We start from the raw sequence: 15,628 nt of genomic DNA, 5'->3' as shown, positions 1-15,628 counted from the left end.
AGCTATTCAAGACTATTTTTTGTTTAATCCAGAAAACTCTACTTCTGTTATCAATAGATGGGACGCATTTAACGCCTACATTAGAGGTGCTACAATCTCCATTATGGCTGACGAGAATAAGTTATTTAATGATAATATTAAACATTTGGAGAAACAAATAGCAAAATGTGAACAGTTATTTATTACTACTAATAATCTCCAATACAAAGCTAAATTACAAAAACTATGTTATGAATTCAATTCTATTCTTAGTAAAAGAGCTGGGGTTCAACTTGCTAAATCCAATGCTAGATTTCGTTTCAATTCCAATAGGTCTGGAAAATTCATTGCAAATTATTTGCGCATTAAAAGAGATAAAATGCAGATTACATCAATTCATGGTCCTCGGGGTAAGATTGCATTGTCACATAATGATATTGTTAAAGAGTTCCTTGATTTTTATTCAAACTTACACAACAAACCAAAGTTTGTGATAGTTCCTTAATTCATACCTTTTTGAATTCTTGTGATTTACCACAAATTACTCCCTCAGATAGAACTGGATTGGATTTGCCCATTACTAAGGGTGAAATTCTGAAAGCCATCCAATCACTTAAAAAGAATAAATCTCCAGGCCCTGATGGTATCCCTGCTGAATTCCAGCCTCATCTTTTACCTTATTTATTTCAGCTTTTTTCATACTTTAGCTCCTCTGGAACCATTTCAGGCTTCTTTGCTGATGCTTTAATTATTGTTCTTCCCAAACCCGATAAAAATCCTACCCTAGTTTCCAATTACCATCCTATATCCTTAATAAATCAGGACTGTAAATTATATGCTAAAATCCTTGCCTCTAGATTGGCTCCTGTACTCCATTCTATTATTCACCCTGATCAATCATGATTTATGAAAAATAGATACTCTGCTAATAACACTAGAACCCTACTACATGTTATTGAACAAAGTCCTACCCTTTTTGTTCCCGGTTGAGTTATGGCTTTGGACGCAGAAAAAGCCTTTGATAAAATTCATTGGCAATTTTTATTTCAAACTTTATTATCATTTAATTTTGTTAACTCTTTTATTCGTATGATTTCTGTGTTTTATTTTGCTCCCACTGCTCGTTTATTTATCAATGGCCAAATTTCTACTCAATTCTCCCTTTTTAGAGGAACGCGACAGGGCTGCCCCCTTTCACCGCTTTTATTTCTGCTAGGATTTGAACCTTTCTTAATTATATACGTAATTGTGCTGATATTCAAGGTATTACAATTAAAGATGTCACCATTAAAACTTTAGCCTATGCTGATGATGTGTTATTGTTTATTAGTAATCCAATTTCATCTGTTCCCTCATTATTAGACATTATTGCCAAATATATCGCAATCGCCGGTTATAAACTTAATGTTAATAAAACAGAATTTTTCCCTTTAAATATTCTTTGTACCTCTGATATGTTACCTTTATCTGATATTGTTTGGCAACAACACAAATTGAAATATCTGGGTATTTTATTTTCTTCCTCCTTACCATCAACGTTAAAATTAAATAGTAATTTTATACTTGATTATGTTAAAAATAAAACATCTAGATGGTCTTCTCTCCATCTCATATGGTGGGGGAGAATGGAGTCTATAAAAATGAATATTGCTCCTAAAATATTTTATTCCCTTGCTATGATACCCACTCAATTTCCCTTAAAATTCTACAAAGATATTGATAAATTGCTATCCACATTTCTGTGGAATAATATGCCTCCTCGCATTGCTTATAGAAAGTTACAAATACCTAAATATTTGATATTTGATATTTATGTGCATTTGTAAAGCGCGGACGTTCGCTCCCAGGGGAGCATCATGGCGCTGAGCAAGCTGCGGAGGATATAATGCAGGGTTTGGCCTTCCTGACTTTTTTCTTTATCACAAATCATTCATATTGAAACAAAGTTCCTTATGGTTCACTGTTTCACCTGTTGTTAACCCTCCTATTTGGTTGGATATAGAAAAATCACTTGTTGCTCCTTTTCCGTTACCCTCTTTGATCACAATGTCTAGTAAATCTACTGTTGTGCACCATTCATCCATACTCAAATCATCCAGATTAATTTTTAATGATTTAGATGTCAATTTTGCTTCTCCTTTAAGCTCTACAATGGATATATCGTTATGGCATAGTACTATTATTAAACTGAATAGAAATGTGAATTTTTGGAACTCATGGATTAAGGCGGGTATATTTTACCTTAAAGATGTATTTAGTGATAATGCTTTTATTACTTTTGACAGTTTGCAATCTAAATTCAAGTTGCCTAAGAATAATTTAATTAAATATCAATCTCTGTGTAACTCAATTTTAGATTCTTTCCCGAATGGTGTACCCACTACTGTTACAACTGACTTGATAATTTATCTCCACGCTGTTTCATCATCTTCAAATACTGTATCCATTTTGTATAAACAATTTGCCACTACATTAGGTACCAATATTGAAATCATTTCAACATTTTGGAACACTGTACTTTCCATTCATTTATCTAATGATTCTTGGAAAGCTATTTGGCTTAATTGCATTTCTGGGTAGTTACCGGTGTCTCTCTACCAAACTAATGCTTATATTTTGTTTAATTCCTTATAGACACCATTACGGCTGAATCGTGCTAAATTACTTCCATCTGATGTTTGTTGGCACTGTAATTTACATCCTGGGTCCTTACGCCACATGCTATTTGAATGCCATATAATTTCACAATTTTTGTCTGAAGTTTGGGACGTTTTGTTAAAAATATTACCTATTCAGGATGTTTTTTCTTATAAATTGTTAGTTTGTAAATCAGTTGTGCTTACTCATCCTCTTCAAGATTCTGAAGCAAAATTGTTTAATTTCTTAATTTTGGCTGCGTTAAAATCAGTCACTTTTTGTTGGAAAGATGCTTCTTCTCTCTCTATTCATGCTTGGTGGTCCTGGAATATTTTCACAAGAAGAGGTGCCCAGTTATCATTATATGGAGTTAATCATAATCAGATTTCTTATCAATCCTTCTGGTCTCCTATTGATTCCTACTTGTTGTTAAAACAATAGTTGTCACTATTTTTATATGTTATTTTCACAATTGATGTATACTCAAATTAGATGTTAACAGTAACTCTACGGTCCTTATATGATGATATAATATGAACCCTTTTCCCCTGTTGCACTCACTGGAGTGGGAATAGTAATTTTTACCCCTACGCTATCCAACGCTTTCCCTACTGTTGCACTCTCTGGAGTGGTAATAGTAATTTTTACCCATACGCTATCCAATGTTTTTCCTACTGTTGCACTCTCTGGAGTTGGAATAGTAATTTTTATCCCTACGCTATCCAACGCTTACCCTACTGTTACACTCACTGGAGTTGAAATAGTAATTTAAACCCCTACTCTATCCAACGCTTTCCATACTGTTGCACTCACTGGAGTGGGAATAGTAATTTTTACCCCTACACTATGGAAAGTTTTCCCTACTGTTGCACTCGCTGGAGTGGGAATAGTAATTTTTACCCCTACGCTATCCAACGCTTTCCCTACTTTTGCACTCTCTGGAGTGGGAATAGTAATTTTTACCTCTACGCTATCCAACGCTTTCCCTACTGTTGCACTCTCTGGAGTGAAATAGTAATTTTTACCCCTACCCTATCCAACGTTTTCCCTACTGTTGCACTTTCTGGAGTTGGAATAGTAATTTTTACCCCTACGCTATCCAACGCTTTCCCTACTGTTGCACTCTCTGGAGTGGAATAGTAATTTTTACACCTACGCTATCCAACACTTTACCTACTGTTGCACTCTCTGGAGTGGGAATAGTAATTTTTACCCCTACGCTATCCAACGCTTTCCCTACAGTTGCACTCTCTGGAGTGGGAATAGTAATTTTTACCCCTACGCTATCCAACGCTTTCCCTACTCTTGCACTCGCTGGAGTGGGAATAGTAATTTTTACCCCTACGCTATCCAATGCTTTCCCTACTGTTGTACTCATTGGAGTCGTTACAGTAAATTTAACCCTTTCGCTATCCTACGGTAAAAATATTGTATATGTTTTGTAAATAATATATATATATATATTCACTGAAAAAACCATAGGTTATAGACCATATATAGTTAGGAATTCGCATTTACGAAACCTTATTTTACTCACACAAAACCATTGAAATTCCATATATAGTTAGTTGCACTAACTATATATTGCGCACCCGCAATCCACTGCTGATGATGTCACATATTACATCATTCATGACATGGTCAGTGACATCACTGATGACATCACTGATGACATCTCAAATTACATCACTGATGACATCTCAAATGACATCACTGATGACATCACTGATGACATCTCATTTGACATTACTGATCACATCACTGATGATATAATTCATGTGATAATACGATGAACCTCTTCAGACTCTAATATAACCTTAGATACAATCAGTGTAAACAGACACTCACAGACTGTCACTCATCCATGGAGTTACTCACACACCTAGTCAGTCATGCAAAGAATCAATCACACCTCCATTTCCTCAACTATACAGTTATACAAACTTTACTTATTCAAACATATACTAACACATATTTACTCTCTTATACAATCCCTGATACAAGTTCACAATTATCCATACAGCCACTCACACATTCACTGGCTCTTATGCACAGTTATTTATATATGTCAACTCTCACTTGTACTGTGTTTTACATATGTACTGACTTTGACATGTAGCACTGAGATATCCATTCACTCACCAATACACTCATGCACACAGTCAACCGCCCATACAGCTGTTTCCACATGCACTTTTGAAACCATACATCTAGTGAATCAACTGCTCACACATCTATGCACAGAGTCATACACCTCCCAGCCACCCACACACACACTCAGTCTCCCATACAAATACTTGAGCAACCAATCAATAACCCATATAGTTACTCATATAGCTACTTATCAACACATGCAACAGTTTACAGAACAACAGACATAATGATGCACAAATTAAGACAGTTTAGTCACTAACCCATGCACTCAGTGAGACACATTTAATCACTCACTCATACAGTCAGTCATGCACCTACTAAATCCTTCATCCAGACACTTATACATCCACTCATTCTTCAATATGTAAGACATATTTTAACTTTACAGAAACATACAGTCACTGGATGTTGTCATCAGTGATGTCATCAGTGATGTCATTTGAGATGTCATCAGTGATGTCATCAGTGATGTCACTGACCATGTCATGAATGATGTAATATGTGACATCATCAGCAGTGGATTGCGGGTGCGCGATATATAGTTAGTGCAACTAACTATATATGGAATTTCAATGGTTTTGTGTGAGTAAAATAAGGTTTTGTAAATGCGAATTCCTAACTATATATGGTCTATAACCTATGGTTTTTTCAGTGAATTTTCAAGGTTTTGTAAATGCTAATTCCTAACTATATATGGTCTATAACCTATGGTTTTTTCAGTGATTTTTCAAGGTTTTGTAAATGCTAATTCCTAACTATATATGGTCTATAACTTATGGTTTTTTCAGTGAATATATATATATATATACATACATATATAAACATATATCATCTGTATATCTATATAAATACAAACATAAATGCATGCATACATATACATATATGCATACAGATGCATGTTATTTACATGAAAGTTGAAAAAACACTAATAAAAGCAAAGCTAAAAAGCCACCTCATCACAAACAGAATGGCTTTAACTTAAACGAGGGCGAGATCTATTGCATTTTCAATGCTTGTTTACTTTGGTTCCATCAAGAAGGCATTCAGATGTGTCACACATTTGCCATAAATTCTGAATGTTTGCACTCTAGTTGCACATTAGATCACTGTAGTAAAGCTACTGCTCACCAGGGACGTCTGCTGCTGGTATTCAAAGTGCATGTTTCAGTCTGCATGTCACAATTTTTTTTAATGAAATAGAAGAGGATTTGAGAAGTCACTCAAAATGATCCCTAATTTTTCTTTCTGAAGCACTAATCATACTTTCTATGGCAAAATTAACCCCCTCATGTTGTTCCTTTTTAAATTGAGTGTTTTCAGACTTACCACTTCATTCCAATCAAGATGGCTTCTGGTGTGCCATACTTTTGTCATAAGTAAGACTGTTAGCGCTCTAGTTGTTCTTTAGAACACTCTGGGACATTCTGTCATTGGGCTATACTTGGGGTACATCTGGGTGATATTTGGGCTACATTTAGGCTCTTTTGTCTCTGGTGGCCATCTTGGGAGACTGTATGTCAGAATTTTTTAATGAAATTGAAGAGGGTTTGAGAAGTCACTCAAAATGTGCCCTAATTTTTCTTTCTGCAGCACTAATCATAATTCATATGGCAAAATATACCCCCTCATTTTGTTCCTTTTTAAATTAAATGTTTTAAGAGTTACCACTTTATTCCAATCAAGATGGCTTCAGGTGTGCCATACCTTTGTAATAAGTAGGACTGTTAGCGCTCTAGTTGTTCTTTAGAACACTCTGGGACATTCTGTCATTGGGCTATACTTGGGCTACATCTGGGTGATATTTGGGCTACATTTGGGCTCTTTTGTCTCTGGTGGCCATTTTGGGAGACTGCATGTCAGAATGTTTTAATGAAATAGAAGAGGATTTGAAAAGTCACTCAAAATGTGCTCTAATTTTTCTTTCTGCAGCACTAATAATACCTTCTATTGCATAATATACCCCCTCATTTTGTTCCTTTTTAAATTAAATGTTTTAAGAGTTACCACTTTATTCCCATCACGATGGCTCCAGGTGTGCTATACCTTTGTAATACGTAGGACTGTTAGCGCTCTAGTTGTTCTTTAGAACACTTTAGGAGGCTGCAGTAGAGCACAAAGGAATCAACTGACAGTCTCTGTCCTTGTTGGATGTACATTTTTTACTGAGAATGTCAGACTTCATTTTCACATGACTGAGAAAGATAATGTGAATTTACAGAAAATATGCTTTCAGTTTAGCTTATAGATCCCCTTCCAAACCACTGTGGGAAAATCATGAGATATTAGTTTTCTTTCAACCAATATTCATGATATCACAGCAGAAGGCTTTTTCACATGGTAAAATCACCTTAGAACCCACCACAATTCCTAAAACGAGTATGGTACCATCAACAAATGATTTATAATATAACTAAAGTCCTAAAACCCTCTATTAACTACAATGCTTTTTAATGAGGTGCTATCATGTATATTGGTCCCAAGATGGCTGCCAACACTTCTTGGATGAAGTGCTGACAGCCAATCAGATCAGATGTGTGGTTAGGCTCCGCCCAGATATATATATTTTTTTGAACCTAAATTACTCAAAATCCACTGGAGCACATATATTGAGACCTAGCAAAGGCACATCGGGCTAACAGTCCCTACAATTTTGCCAAGTTTCGTGCAAATCCATTCAGCCGTTCGAGCTAAAAGTGAGGCCAACCGCCCTATGGAAATTAACATGGGAAAAACGCGTTTTGGGACCCCCCTTTTTTCTCGGCCCCCCCTTGATGAAACCCCCCCAAATTGTCAGGGGCTGTTCAGAAACAAAATGTTCCATTTTCCTGAAAATTTCAGCCAATTCCGTCCACAAACGCCAAAGTTATTAGACATAGAATTTTCAAAAATCCCATAGAGAAAAAATCCTAAATATATATACCTACTGGCGACCGCCAGTAGGTAATATATGTATTTAAAATATATATTTATTTTGTTACATTGATTATTTCTCCATTTTACATTTATTTAAGTATTTTAAATATGTTTAAATTAATTTAATTAATTATTATATTACTTTTAATTTACTTTTAAGACATTTAAAAAATTAGATATTTTGACAGTCTATATTTTTAACACTCTATATTTTGGAGTCGATATTTTTGTACTTGCCTGTTTGAAGATAGGAAGTCGATATTCTTGCAGTCGATATTTTTACCTCGATATTTTGTCCTCTCGATATTTTGACTGTCGATGTTTTGTCAGTGATCCGGCCTGCTGGGCTGTGCAGGCCACCATGTATGAGACTGCTTTTAAATAAAGAAGTTTTAAAAAGAAAATGCCGCCCATTTACTATGCATTTAAAGAAAAAGGAAATGGAACATTTTTGTTTCATTTTCTAAGGGCAGGCAGAGGTCCCTGGGACCTCTTAGTGCAACTAACTATATATGGAATTTCAATGGTTTTGTGTGAGTAAAATAAGGTTTTGTAAATGCGAATTCCTAACTATATATGGTCTATAACCTATGGTTTTTTCAGTGAATTTTCAAGGTTTTGTAAATGCTAATTCCTAACTATATATGGTCTATAACCTATGGTTTTTTCAGTGAATTTTCAAGGTTTTGTAAATGCTAATTCCTAACTATATATGGTCTATAACCTATGGTTTTTTCAGTGAATATATATATATACATACATATATAAACATATATCATCTGTATATCTATATAAATACAAACATAAATGCATGCATACATATACATATATGCATACAGATGCATGTTATTTACATGAAAGTTGAAAAAACACTAATAAAAGCAAAGCTAAAAAGCCACCTCATTACAAACAGAATGGCTTTAACTTAAACGAGGGCGAGATCTATTGCATTTTCAATGCTTGTTTACTTTGGTTCCATCAAGAAGGCATTCAGATGTGTCACACATTTGCCATAAATTCTGAATGTTAGCACTCTAGTTGCACATTAGATCACTGTTGTAAAGCTACTGCTCACCAGGGACGTCTGCTGCTGGTATTCAAAGTGCATGTTTCAGTCTGCATGTCACAATTTTTTTAATGAAATAGAAGAGGATTTGAGAAGTCACTCAAAATGATCCCTAATTTTTCTTTCTGAAGCACTAATCATACTTTCTATGGCAAAATTAACCCCCTCATGTTGTTCCTTTTTAAATTGAGTGTTTTCAGACTTACCACTTCATTCCAATCAAGATGGCTTCTGGTGTGCCATACTTTTGTCATAAGTAAGACTGTTAGCGCTCTAGTTGTTCTTTAGAACACTCTGGGACATTCTGTCATTGGGCTATACTTGGGGTACATCTGGGTGATATTTGGGCTACATTTAGGCTCTTTTGTCTCTGGTGGCCATCTTGGGAGACTGTATGTCAGAATTTTTTAATGAAATTGAAGAGGGTTTGAGAAGTCACTCAAAATGTGCCCTAATTTTTCTTTCTGCAGCACTAATCATAATTCATATGGCAAAATATACCCCCTCATTTTGTTCCTTTTTAAATTAAATGTTTTAAGAGTTACCACTTTATTCCAATCAAGATGGCTTCAGGTGTGCCATACCTTTGTAATAAGTAGGACTGTTAGCGCTCTAGTTGTTCTTTAGAACACTCTGGGACATTCTGTCATTGGGCTATACTTGGGCTACATCTGGGTGATATTTCGGCTACATTTGGGCTCTTTTGTCTCTGGTGGCCATTTTGGGAGACTGCATGTCAGAATGTTTTAATGAAATAGAAGAGGATTTGAAAAGTCACTCAAAATGTGCTCTAATTTTTCTTTCTGCAGCACTAATAATACCTTCTATTGCATAATATACCCCCTCATTTTGTTCCTTTTTAAATTAAATGTTTTAAGAGTTACCACTTTATTCCCATCACGATGGCTCCAGGTGTGCTATACCTTTGTAATACGTAGGACTGTTAGCGCTCTAGTTGTTCTTTAGAACACTTTAGGAGGCTGCAGTAGAGCACAAAGGAATCAACTGACAGTCTCTGTCCTTGTTGGATGTACATGTTTTACTGAGAATGTCAGACTTCATTTTCACATGACTGAGAAAGATAATGTGAATTTACAGAAAATATGCTTTCAGTTTAGCTTATAGATCCCCTTCCAAACCACTGTGGGAAAATCATGAGATATTAGTTTTCTTTCAACCAATATTCGTGATATCACAGCAGAAGGCTTTTTCACATGGTAAAATCACCTTAGAACCCACCACAATTCCTAAAACGAGTATGGTACCATCAACAAATGATTTATAATGTAACTAAAGTCCTAAAACCCTCTATTAACTACAATGCTTTTTAATGAGGTGCTATCATGTATATTGGTCCCAAGATGGCTGCCAACACTTCTTGGATGAAGTGCTGACAGCCAATCAGATCAGATGTGTGGTTAGGCTCCGCCCAGATATATATATTTTTTTGAACCTAAATTACTCAAAATCCACTGGAGCACATATATTGAGACCTAGCAAAGGCACATCGGGCTAACAGTCCCTACAATTTTGCCAAGTTTCGTGCAAATCCATTCAGCCGTTCGAGCTAAAAGTGAGGCCAACCGCCCTATGGAAATTAACATGCGAAAAACGCGTTTTGGGACCCCCCTTTTTTCTCGGCCCCCCCTTGATGAAACCCCCCCAAATTGTCAGGGGCTGCTCAGAAACAAAATGTTCCATTTTCCTGAAAATTTCAGCCAATTCCGTCCACAAACGCCAAAGTTATTAGACATAGAATTTTCAAAAATCCCATAGAGAAAAAATCCTAAATATATATACCTACTGGCGACCGCCAGTAGGTAATATATGTATTTAAAATATATATTTATTTTGTTACATTGATTATTTCTCCATTTTACATTTATTTAAGTATTTTAAATATGTTTAAATTAATTTAATTAATTATTATATTACTTTTAATTTACTTTTAAGACATTTAAAAAATTAGATATTTTGACAGTCTATATTTTTAACACTCTATATTTTGGAGTCGATATTTTTGTACTTGCCTGTTTGAAGATAGGAAGTCGATATTCTTGCAGTCGATATTTTTACCTCGATATTTTGTCCTCTCGATATTTTGACTGTCGATGTTTTGTCAGTGATCCGGCCTGCTGGGCTGTGCAGGCCACCATGTATGAGACTGCTTTTAAATAAAGAAGTTTTAAAAAGAAAATGCCGCCCATTTACTATGCATTTAAAGAAAAAGGAAATGGAACATTTTTGTTTCATTTTCTAAGGGCAGGCAGAGGTCCCTGGGACCTCTTAGTGCAACTAACTATATATGGAATTTCAATGGTTTTGTGTGAGTAAAATAAGGTTTTGTAAATGCGAATTCCTAACTATATATGGTCTATAACCTATGGTTTTTTCAGTGAATTTTCAAGGTTTTGTAAATGCTAATTCCTAACTATATATGGTCTATAACCTATGGTTTTTTCAGTGAATTTTCAAGGTTTTGTAAATGCTAATTCCTAACTATATATGGTCTATAACCTATGGTTTTTTCAGTGAATATATATATATACATACATATATAAACATATATCATCTGTATATCTATATAAATACAAACATAAATGCATGCATACATATACATATATGCATACAGATGCATGTTATTTACATGAAAGTTGAAAAAACACTAATAAAAGCAAAGCTAAAAAGCCACCTCATTACAAACAGAATGGCTTTAACTTAAACGAGGGCGAGATCTATTGCATTTTCAATGCTTGTTTACTTTGGTTCCATCAAGAAGGCATTCAGATGTGTCACACATTTGCCATAAATTCTGAATGTTAGCACTCTAGTTGCACATTAGATCACTGTAGTAAAGCTACTGCTCACCAGGGACGTCTGCTGCTGGTATTCAAAGTGCATGTTTCAGTCTGCATGTCACAATTTTTTTAATGAAATAGAAGAGGATTTGAGAAGTCACTCAAAATGATCCCTAATTTTTCTTTCTGAAGCACTAATCATACTTTCTATGGCAAAATTAACCCCCTCATGTTGTTCCTTTTTAAATTGAGTGTTTTCAGACTTACCACTTCATTCCAATCAAGATGGCTTCTGGTGTGCCATACTTTTGTCATAAGTAAGACTGTTAGCGCTCTAGTTGTTCTTTAGAACACTCTGGGACATTCTGTCATTGGGCTATACTTGGGGTACATCTGGGTGATATTTGGGCTACATTTAGGCTCTTTTGTCTCTGGTGGCCATCTTGGGAGACTGTATGTCAGAATTTTTTAATGAAATTGAAGAGGGTTTGAGAAGTCACTCAAAATGTGCCCTAATTTTTCTTTCTGCAGCACTAATCATAATTCATATGGCAAAATATACCCCCTCATTTTGTTCCTTTTTAAATTAAATGTTTTAAGAGTTACCACTTTATTCCAATCAAGATGGCTTCAGGTGTGCCATACCTTTGTAATAAGTAGGACTGTTAGCGCTCTAGTTGTTCTTTAGAACACTCTGGGACATTCTGTCATTGGGCTATACTTGGGCTACATCTGGGTGATATTTCGGCTACATTTGGGCTCTTTTGTCTCTGGTGGCCATTTTGGGAGACTGCATGTCAGAATGTTTTAATGAAATAGAAGAGGATTTGAAAAGTCACTCAAAATGTGCTCTAATTTTTCTTTCTGCAGCACTAATAATACCTTCTATTGCATAATATACCCCCTCATTTTGTTCCTTTTTAAATTAAATGTTTTAAGAGTTACCACTTTATTCCCATCACGATGGCTCCAGGTGTGCTATACCTTTGTAATACGTAGGACTGTTAGCGCTCTAGTTGTTCTTTAGAACACTTTAGGAGGCTGCAGTAGAGCACAAAGGAATCAACTGACAGTCTCTGTCCTTGTTGGATGTACATGTTTTACTGAGAATGTCAGACTTCATTTTCACATGACTGAGAAAGATAATGTGAATTTACAGAAAATATGCTTTCAGTTTAGCTTATAGATCCCCTTCCAAACCACTGTGGGAAAATCATGAGATATTAGTTTTCTTTCAACCAATATTCATGATATCACAGCAGAAGGCTTTTTCACATGGTAAAATCACCTTAGAACCCACCACAATTCCTAAAACGAGTATGGTACCATCAACAAATGATTTATAATGTAACTAAAGTCCTAAAACCCTCTATTAACTACAATGCTTTTTAATGAGGTGCTATCATGTATATTGGTCCCAAGATGGCTGCCAACACTTCTTGGATGAAGTGCTGACAGCCAATCAGATCAGATGTGTGGTTAGGCTCCGCCCAGATATATATATTTTTTTGAACCTAAATTACTCAAAATCCACTGGAGCACATATATTGAGACCTAGCAAAGGCACATCGGCTAACAGTCCCTACAATTTTGCCAAGTTTCGTGCAAATCCATTCAGCCGTTCGAGCTAAAAGTGAGGCCAACCGCCCTATGGAAATTAACATGGGAAAAACGCGTTTTGGGACCCCCCTTTTTTCTCGGCCCCCCCTTGATGAAACCCCCCAAAATTGTCAGGGGCTGCTCAGAAACAAAATGTTCCATTTTCCTGAAAATTTCAGCCAATTCCGTCCACAAACGCCAAAGTTATTAGACATAGAATTTTCAAAAATCCCATAGAGAAAAAATCCTAAATATATATTCCTACTGGCGACCGCCAGTAGGTAATATATGTATTTAAAATATATATTTATTTTGTTACATTGATTATTTCTCCATTTTACATTTATTTAAGTATTTTAAATATGTTTAAATTAATTTAATTAATTATTATATTACTTTTAATTTACTTTTAAGACATTTAAAAAATTAGATATTTTGACAGTCTATATTTTTAACACTCTATATTTTGGAGTCGATATTTTTGTACTTGCCTGTTTGAAGATAGGAAGTCGATATTCTTGCAGTCGATATTTTTACCTCGATATTTTGTCCTCTCGATATTTTGACTGTCGATGTTTTGTCAGTGATCCGGCCTGCTGGGCTGTGCAGGCCACCATGTATGAGACTGCTTTTAAATAAAGAAGTTTTAAAAAGAAAATGCCGCCCATTTACTATGCATTTAAAGAAAAAGGAAATGGAACATTTTTGTTTCATTTTCTAAGGGCAGGCAGAGGTCCCTGGGACCACTGCCTGCCCTTAAAAAGTAATTTTGCATGCATTTGCAAAGCGGAAGGGGTCCCCTGAGGACCCCTTCCGATTTGCAAATGCATTACCATCTACTTGAAGTAGGTGGTAATTGCGAATGTTTTGCGACTGCAAAAGATTTGTACATGGTTTTGAGACTCGCTATTTGGAAGGAAATGCTCGTTCCAAATAGCAAGTTGCAAAACGTATTTAGCGCATCGCTAAAAAATTGCGACTGGCGAAATAGGCAATGTACATGGCCCAATAGGTTTTTGCATGCGCAAACGGGTTCGCGGACCCGTTTGCACATATAAAAACGGGTCATACATCTGGCCCTTAGTATTTTATATTGAAGTAATAGCCCCTCTGTCACATGCATTTCATTTGTTTTTATAGAATCTCTCATCCCATTCTAGGATGCCAGAGCACTTTACATCACACACATATCGAGACATTTAATCATACACGTAAATCAGTGTGTATATAAAATGTTTAAAGAGTGCTTGGTCTGGAAAAGCACAAACTCAGGATTTAGAACATAACACGGTGGCTAGCACTGACTTTAACATCAAAAATGTTTTTAGCAGCATCAGGATAATGAATGACTGGGGAAAAACATAAGTTACTAACTTATACAATGCAGTTTGCAAGCAGCTCTTTGATGACAGTTTATAGGTCCCTCTGCTACATTACAATTGTCACTTGTGAATGCACAGTAACGAAAGAATCTCTGTGACAAAAGCAGTAACCACGAACCTATGCACATAAAATACTACGTTCTTTGCAGTAGACACATTAACCCTCTGTGCTACATTAGTTAAGTCAAAGCTGCCAAAACTCTCCTCACACTCCAGCAGGTACATTAATCACTGGCATGATCTTGGCACTTTTACTGTTGCTGGAAAGCTGCTAATTATACAAGAAACTTTTCTGTGCTTTTAAAACTGTTGCCTATGGACCCCCAGGGAATCTGTCATGGACCCCTGGGGGTCTGCGGACCTCAGTTTGGCAAACACTGCCCTAAATGATGTTTAAATTCAAGAGACCCCACAGAAAGACTTTGTCCATGCACCACTGAGTACCCCTGGGCATAATGGAAGAAAGCAAGTCAGACTGGGTGCAGGCCTATGGCACAAAGCACACTGCCTGGCTTCAAAATAGCCCCTAGACCCTCACCCTCATAGCCAGGCCCTGAACCAGGCCTCAAAAGGGCCCCCACGCACATGGCCAGGCCCTGGACCAGGCCCCAACAACACCCAAAAAATCAAAATACACACAGAAATCACCCCAATCCAATGCCATCCATGCCCTAAATAATGTTTAAATTCAAGAGACCCCACAGAAAGACTTGGTCCATGCACCACTGTAATGGATGAAAGCAAGGTAGACTGGGTGCAGGCCTATGGCACAAAGCACACTGCCTGGCTTCAAATTGGCCCCTAGACCCCCCCCCCACATGGCCAGGCCCTGGAAATGGTATCATAGTGGCCCCCACCCACATGGCCAGGCCCTGGACCAGGCATCAAAATGGCCCCCACCCACATGGCCGGGCCCTGGACCAGGCCTCAAAATGGCCCCCACCCACATGGCCAGGGCATGGACCAGGGCCCAACAACACCCAAAAATCGAAATACACCCAAAAATCACCCCAATCCAATGCCATCCATGCCCTAAATGATGTTTAAATTTAAGAGACCCCACAGAAAGACTTTGTCCATGAACCACTGAGTACCCCTGG

The sequence above is a fragment of the Lissotriton vulgaris genome, chromosome 1_1 (genome assembly GCF_964263255.1).
Source record: "Lissotriton vulgaris chromosome 1_1, aLisVul1.2, whole genome shotgun sequence".
NCBI classification, from domain to species: domain Eukaryota; kingdom Metazoa; phylum Chordata; class Amphibia; order Caudata; family Salamandridae; genus Lissotriton; species Lissotriton vulgaris.
This window is presented reverse-complemented; position numbering follows the sequence as displayed.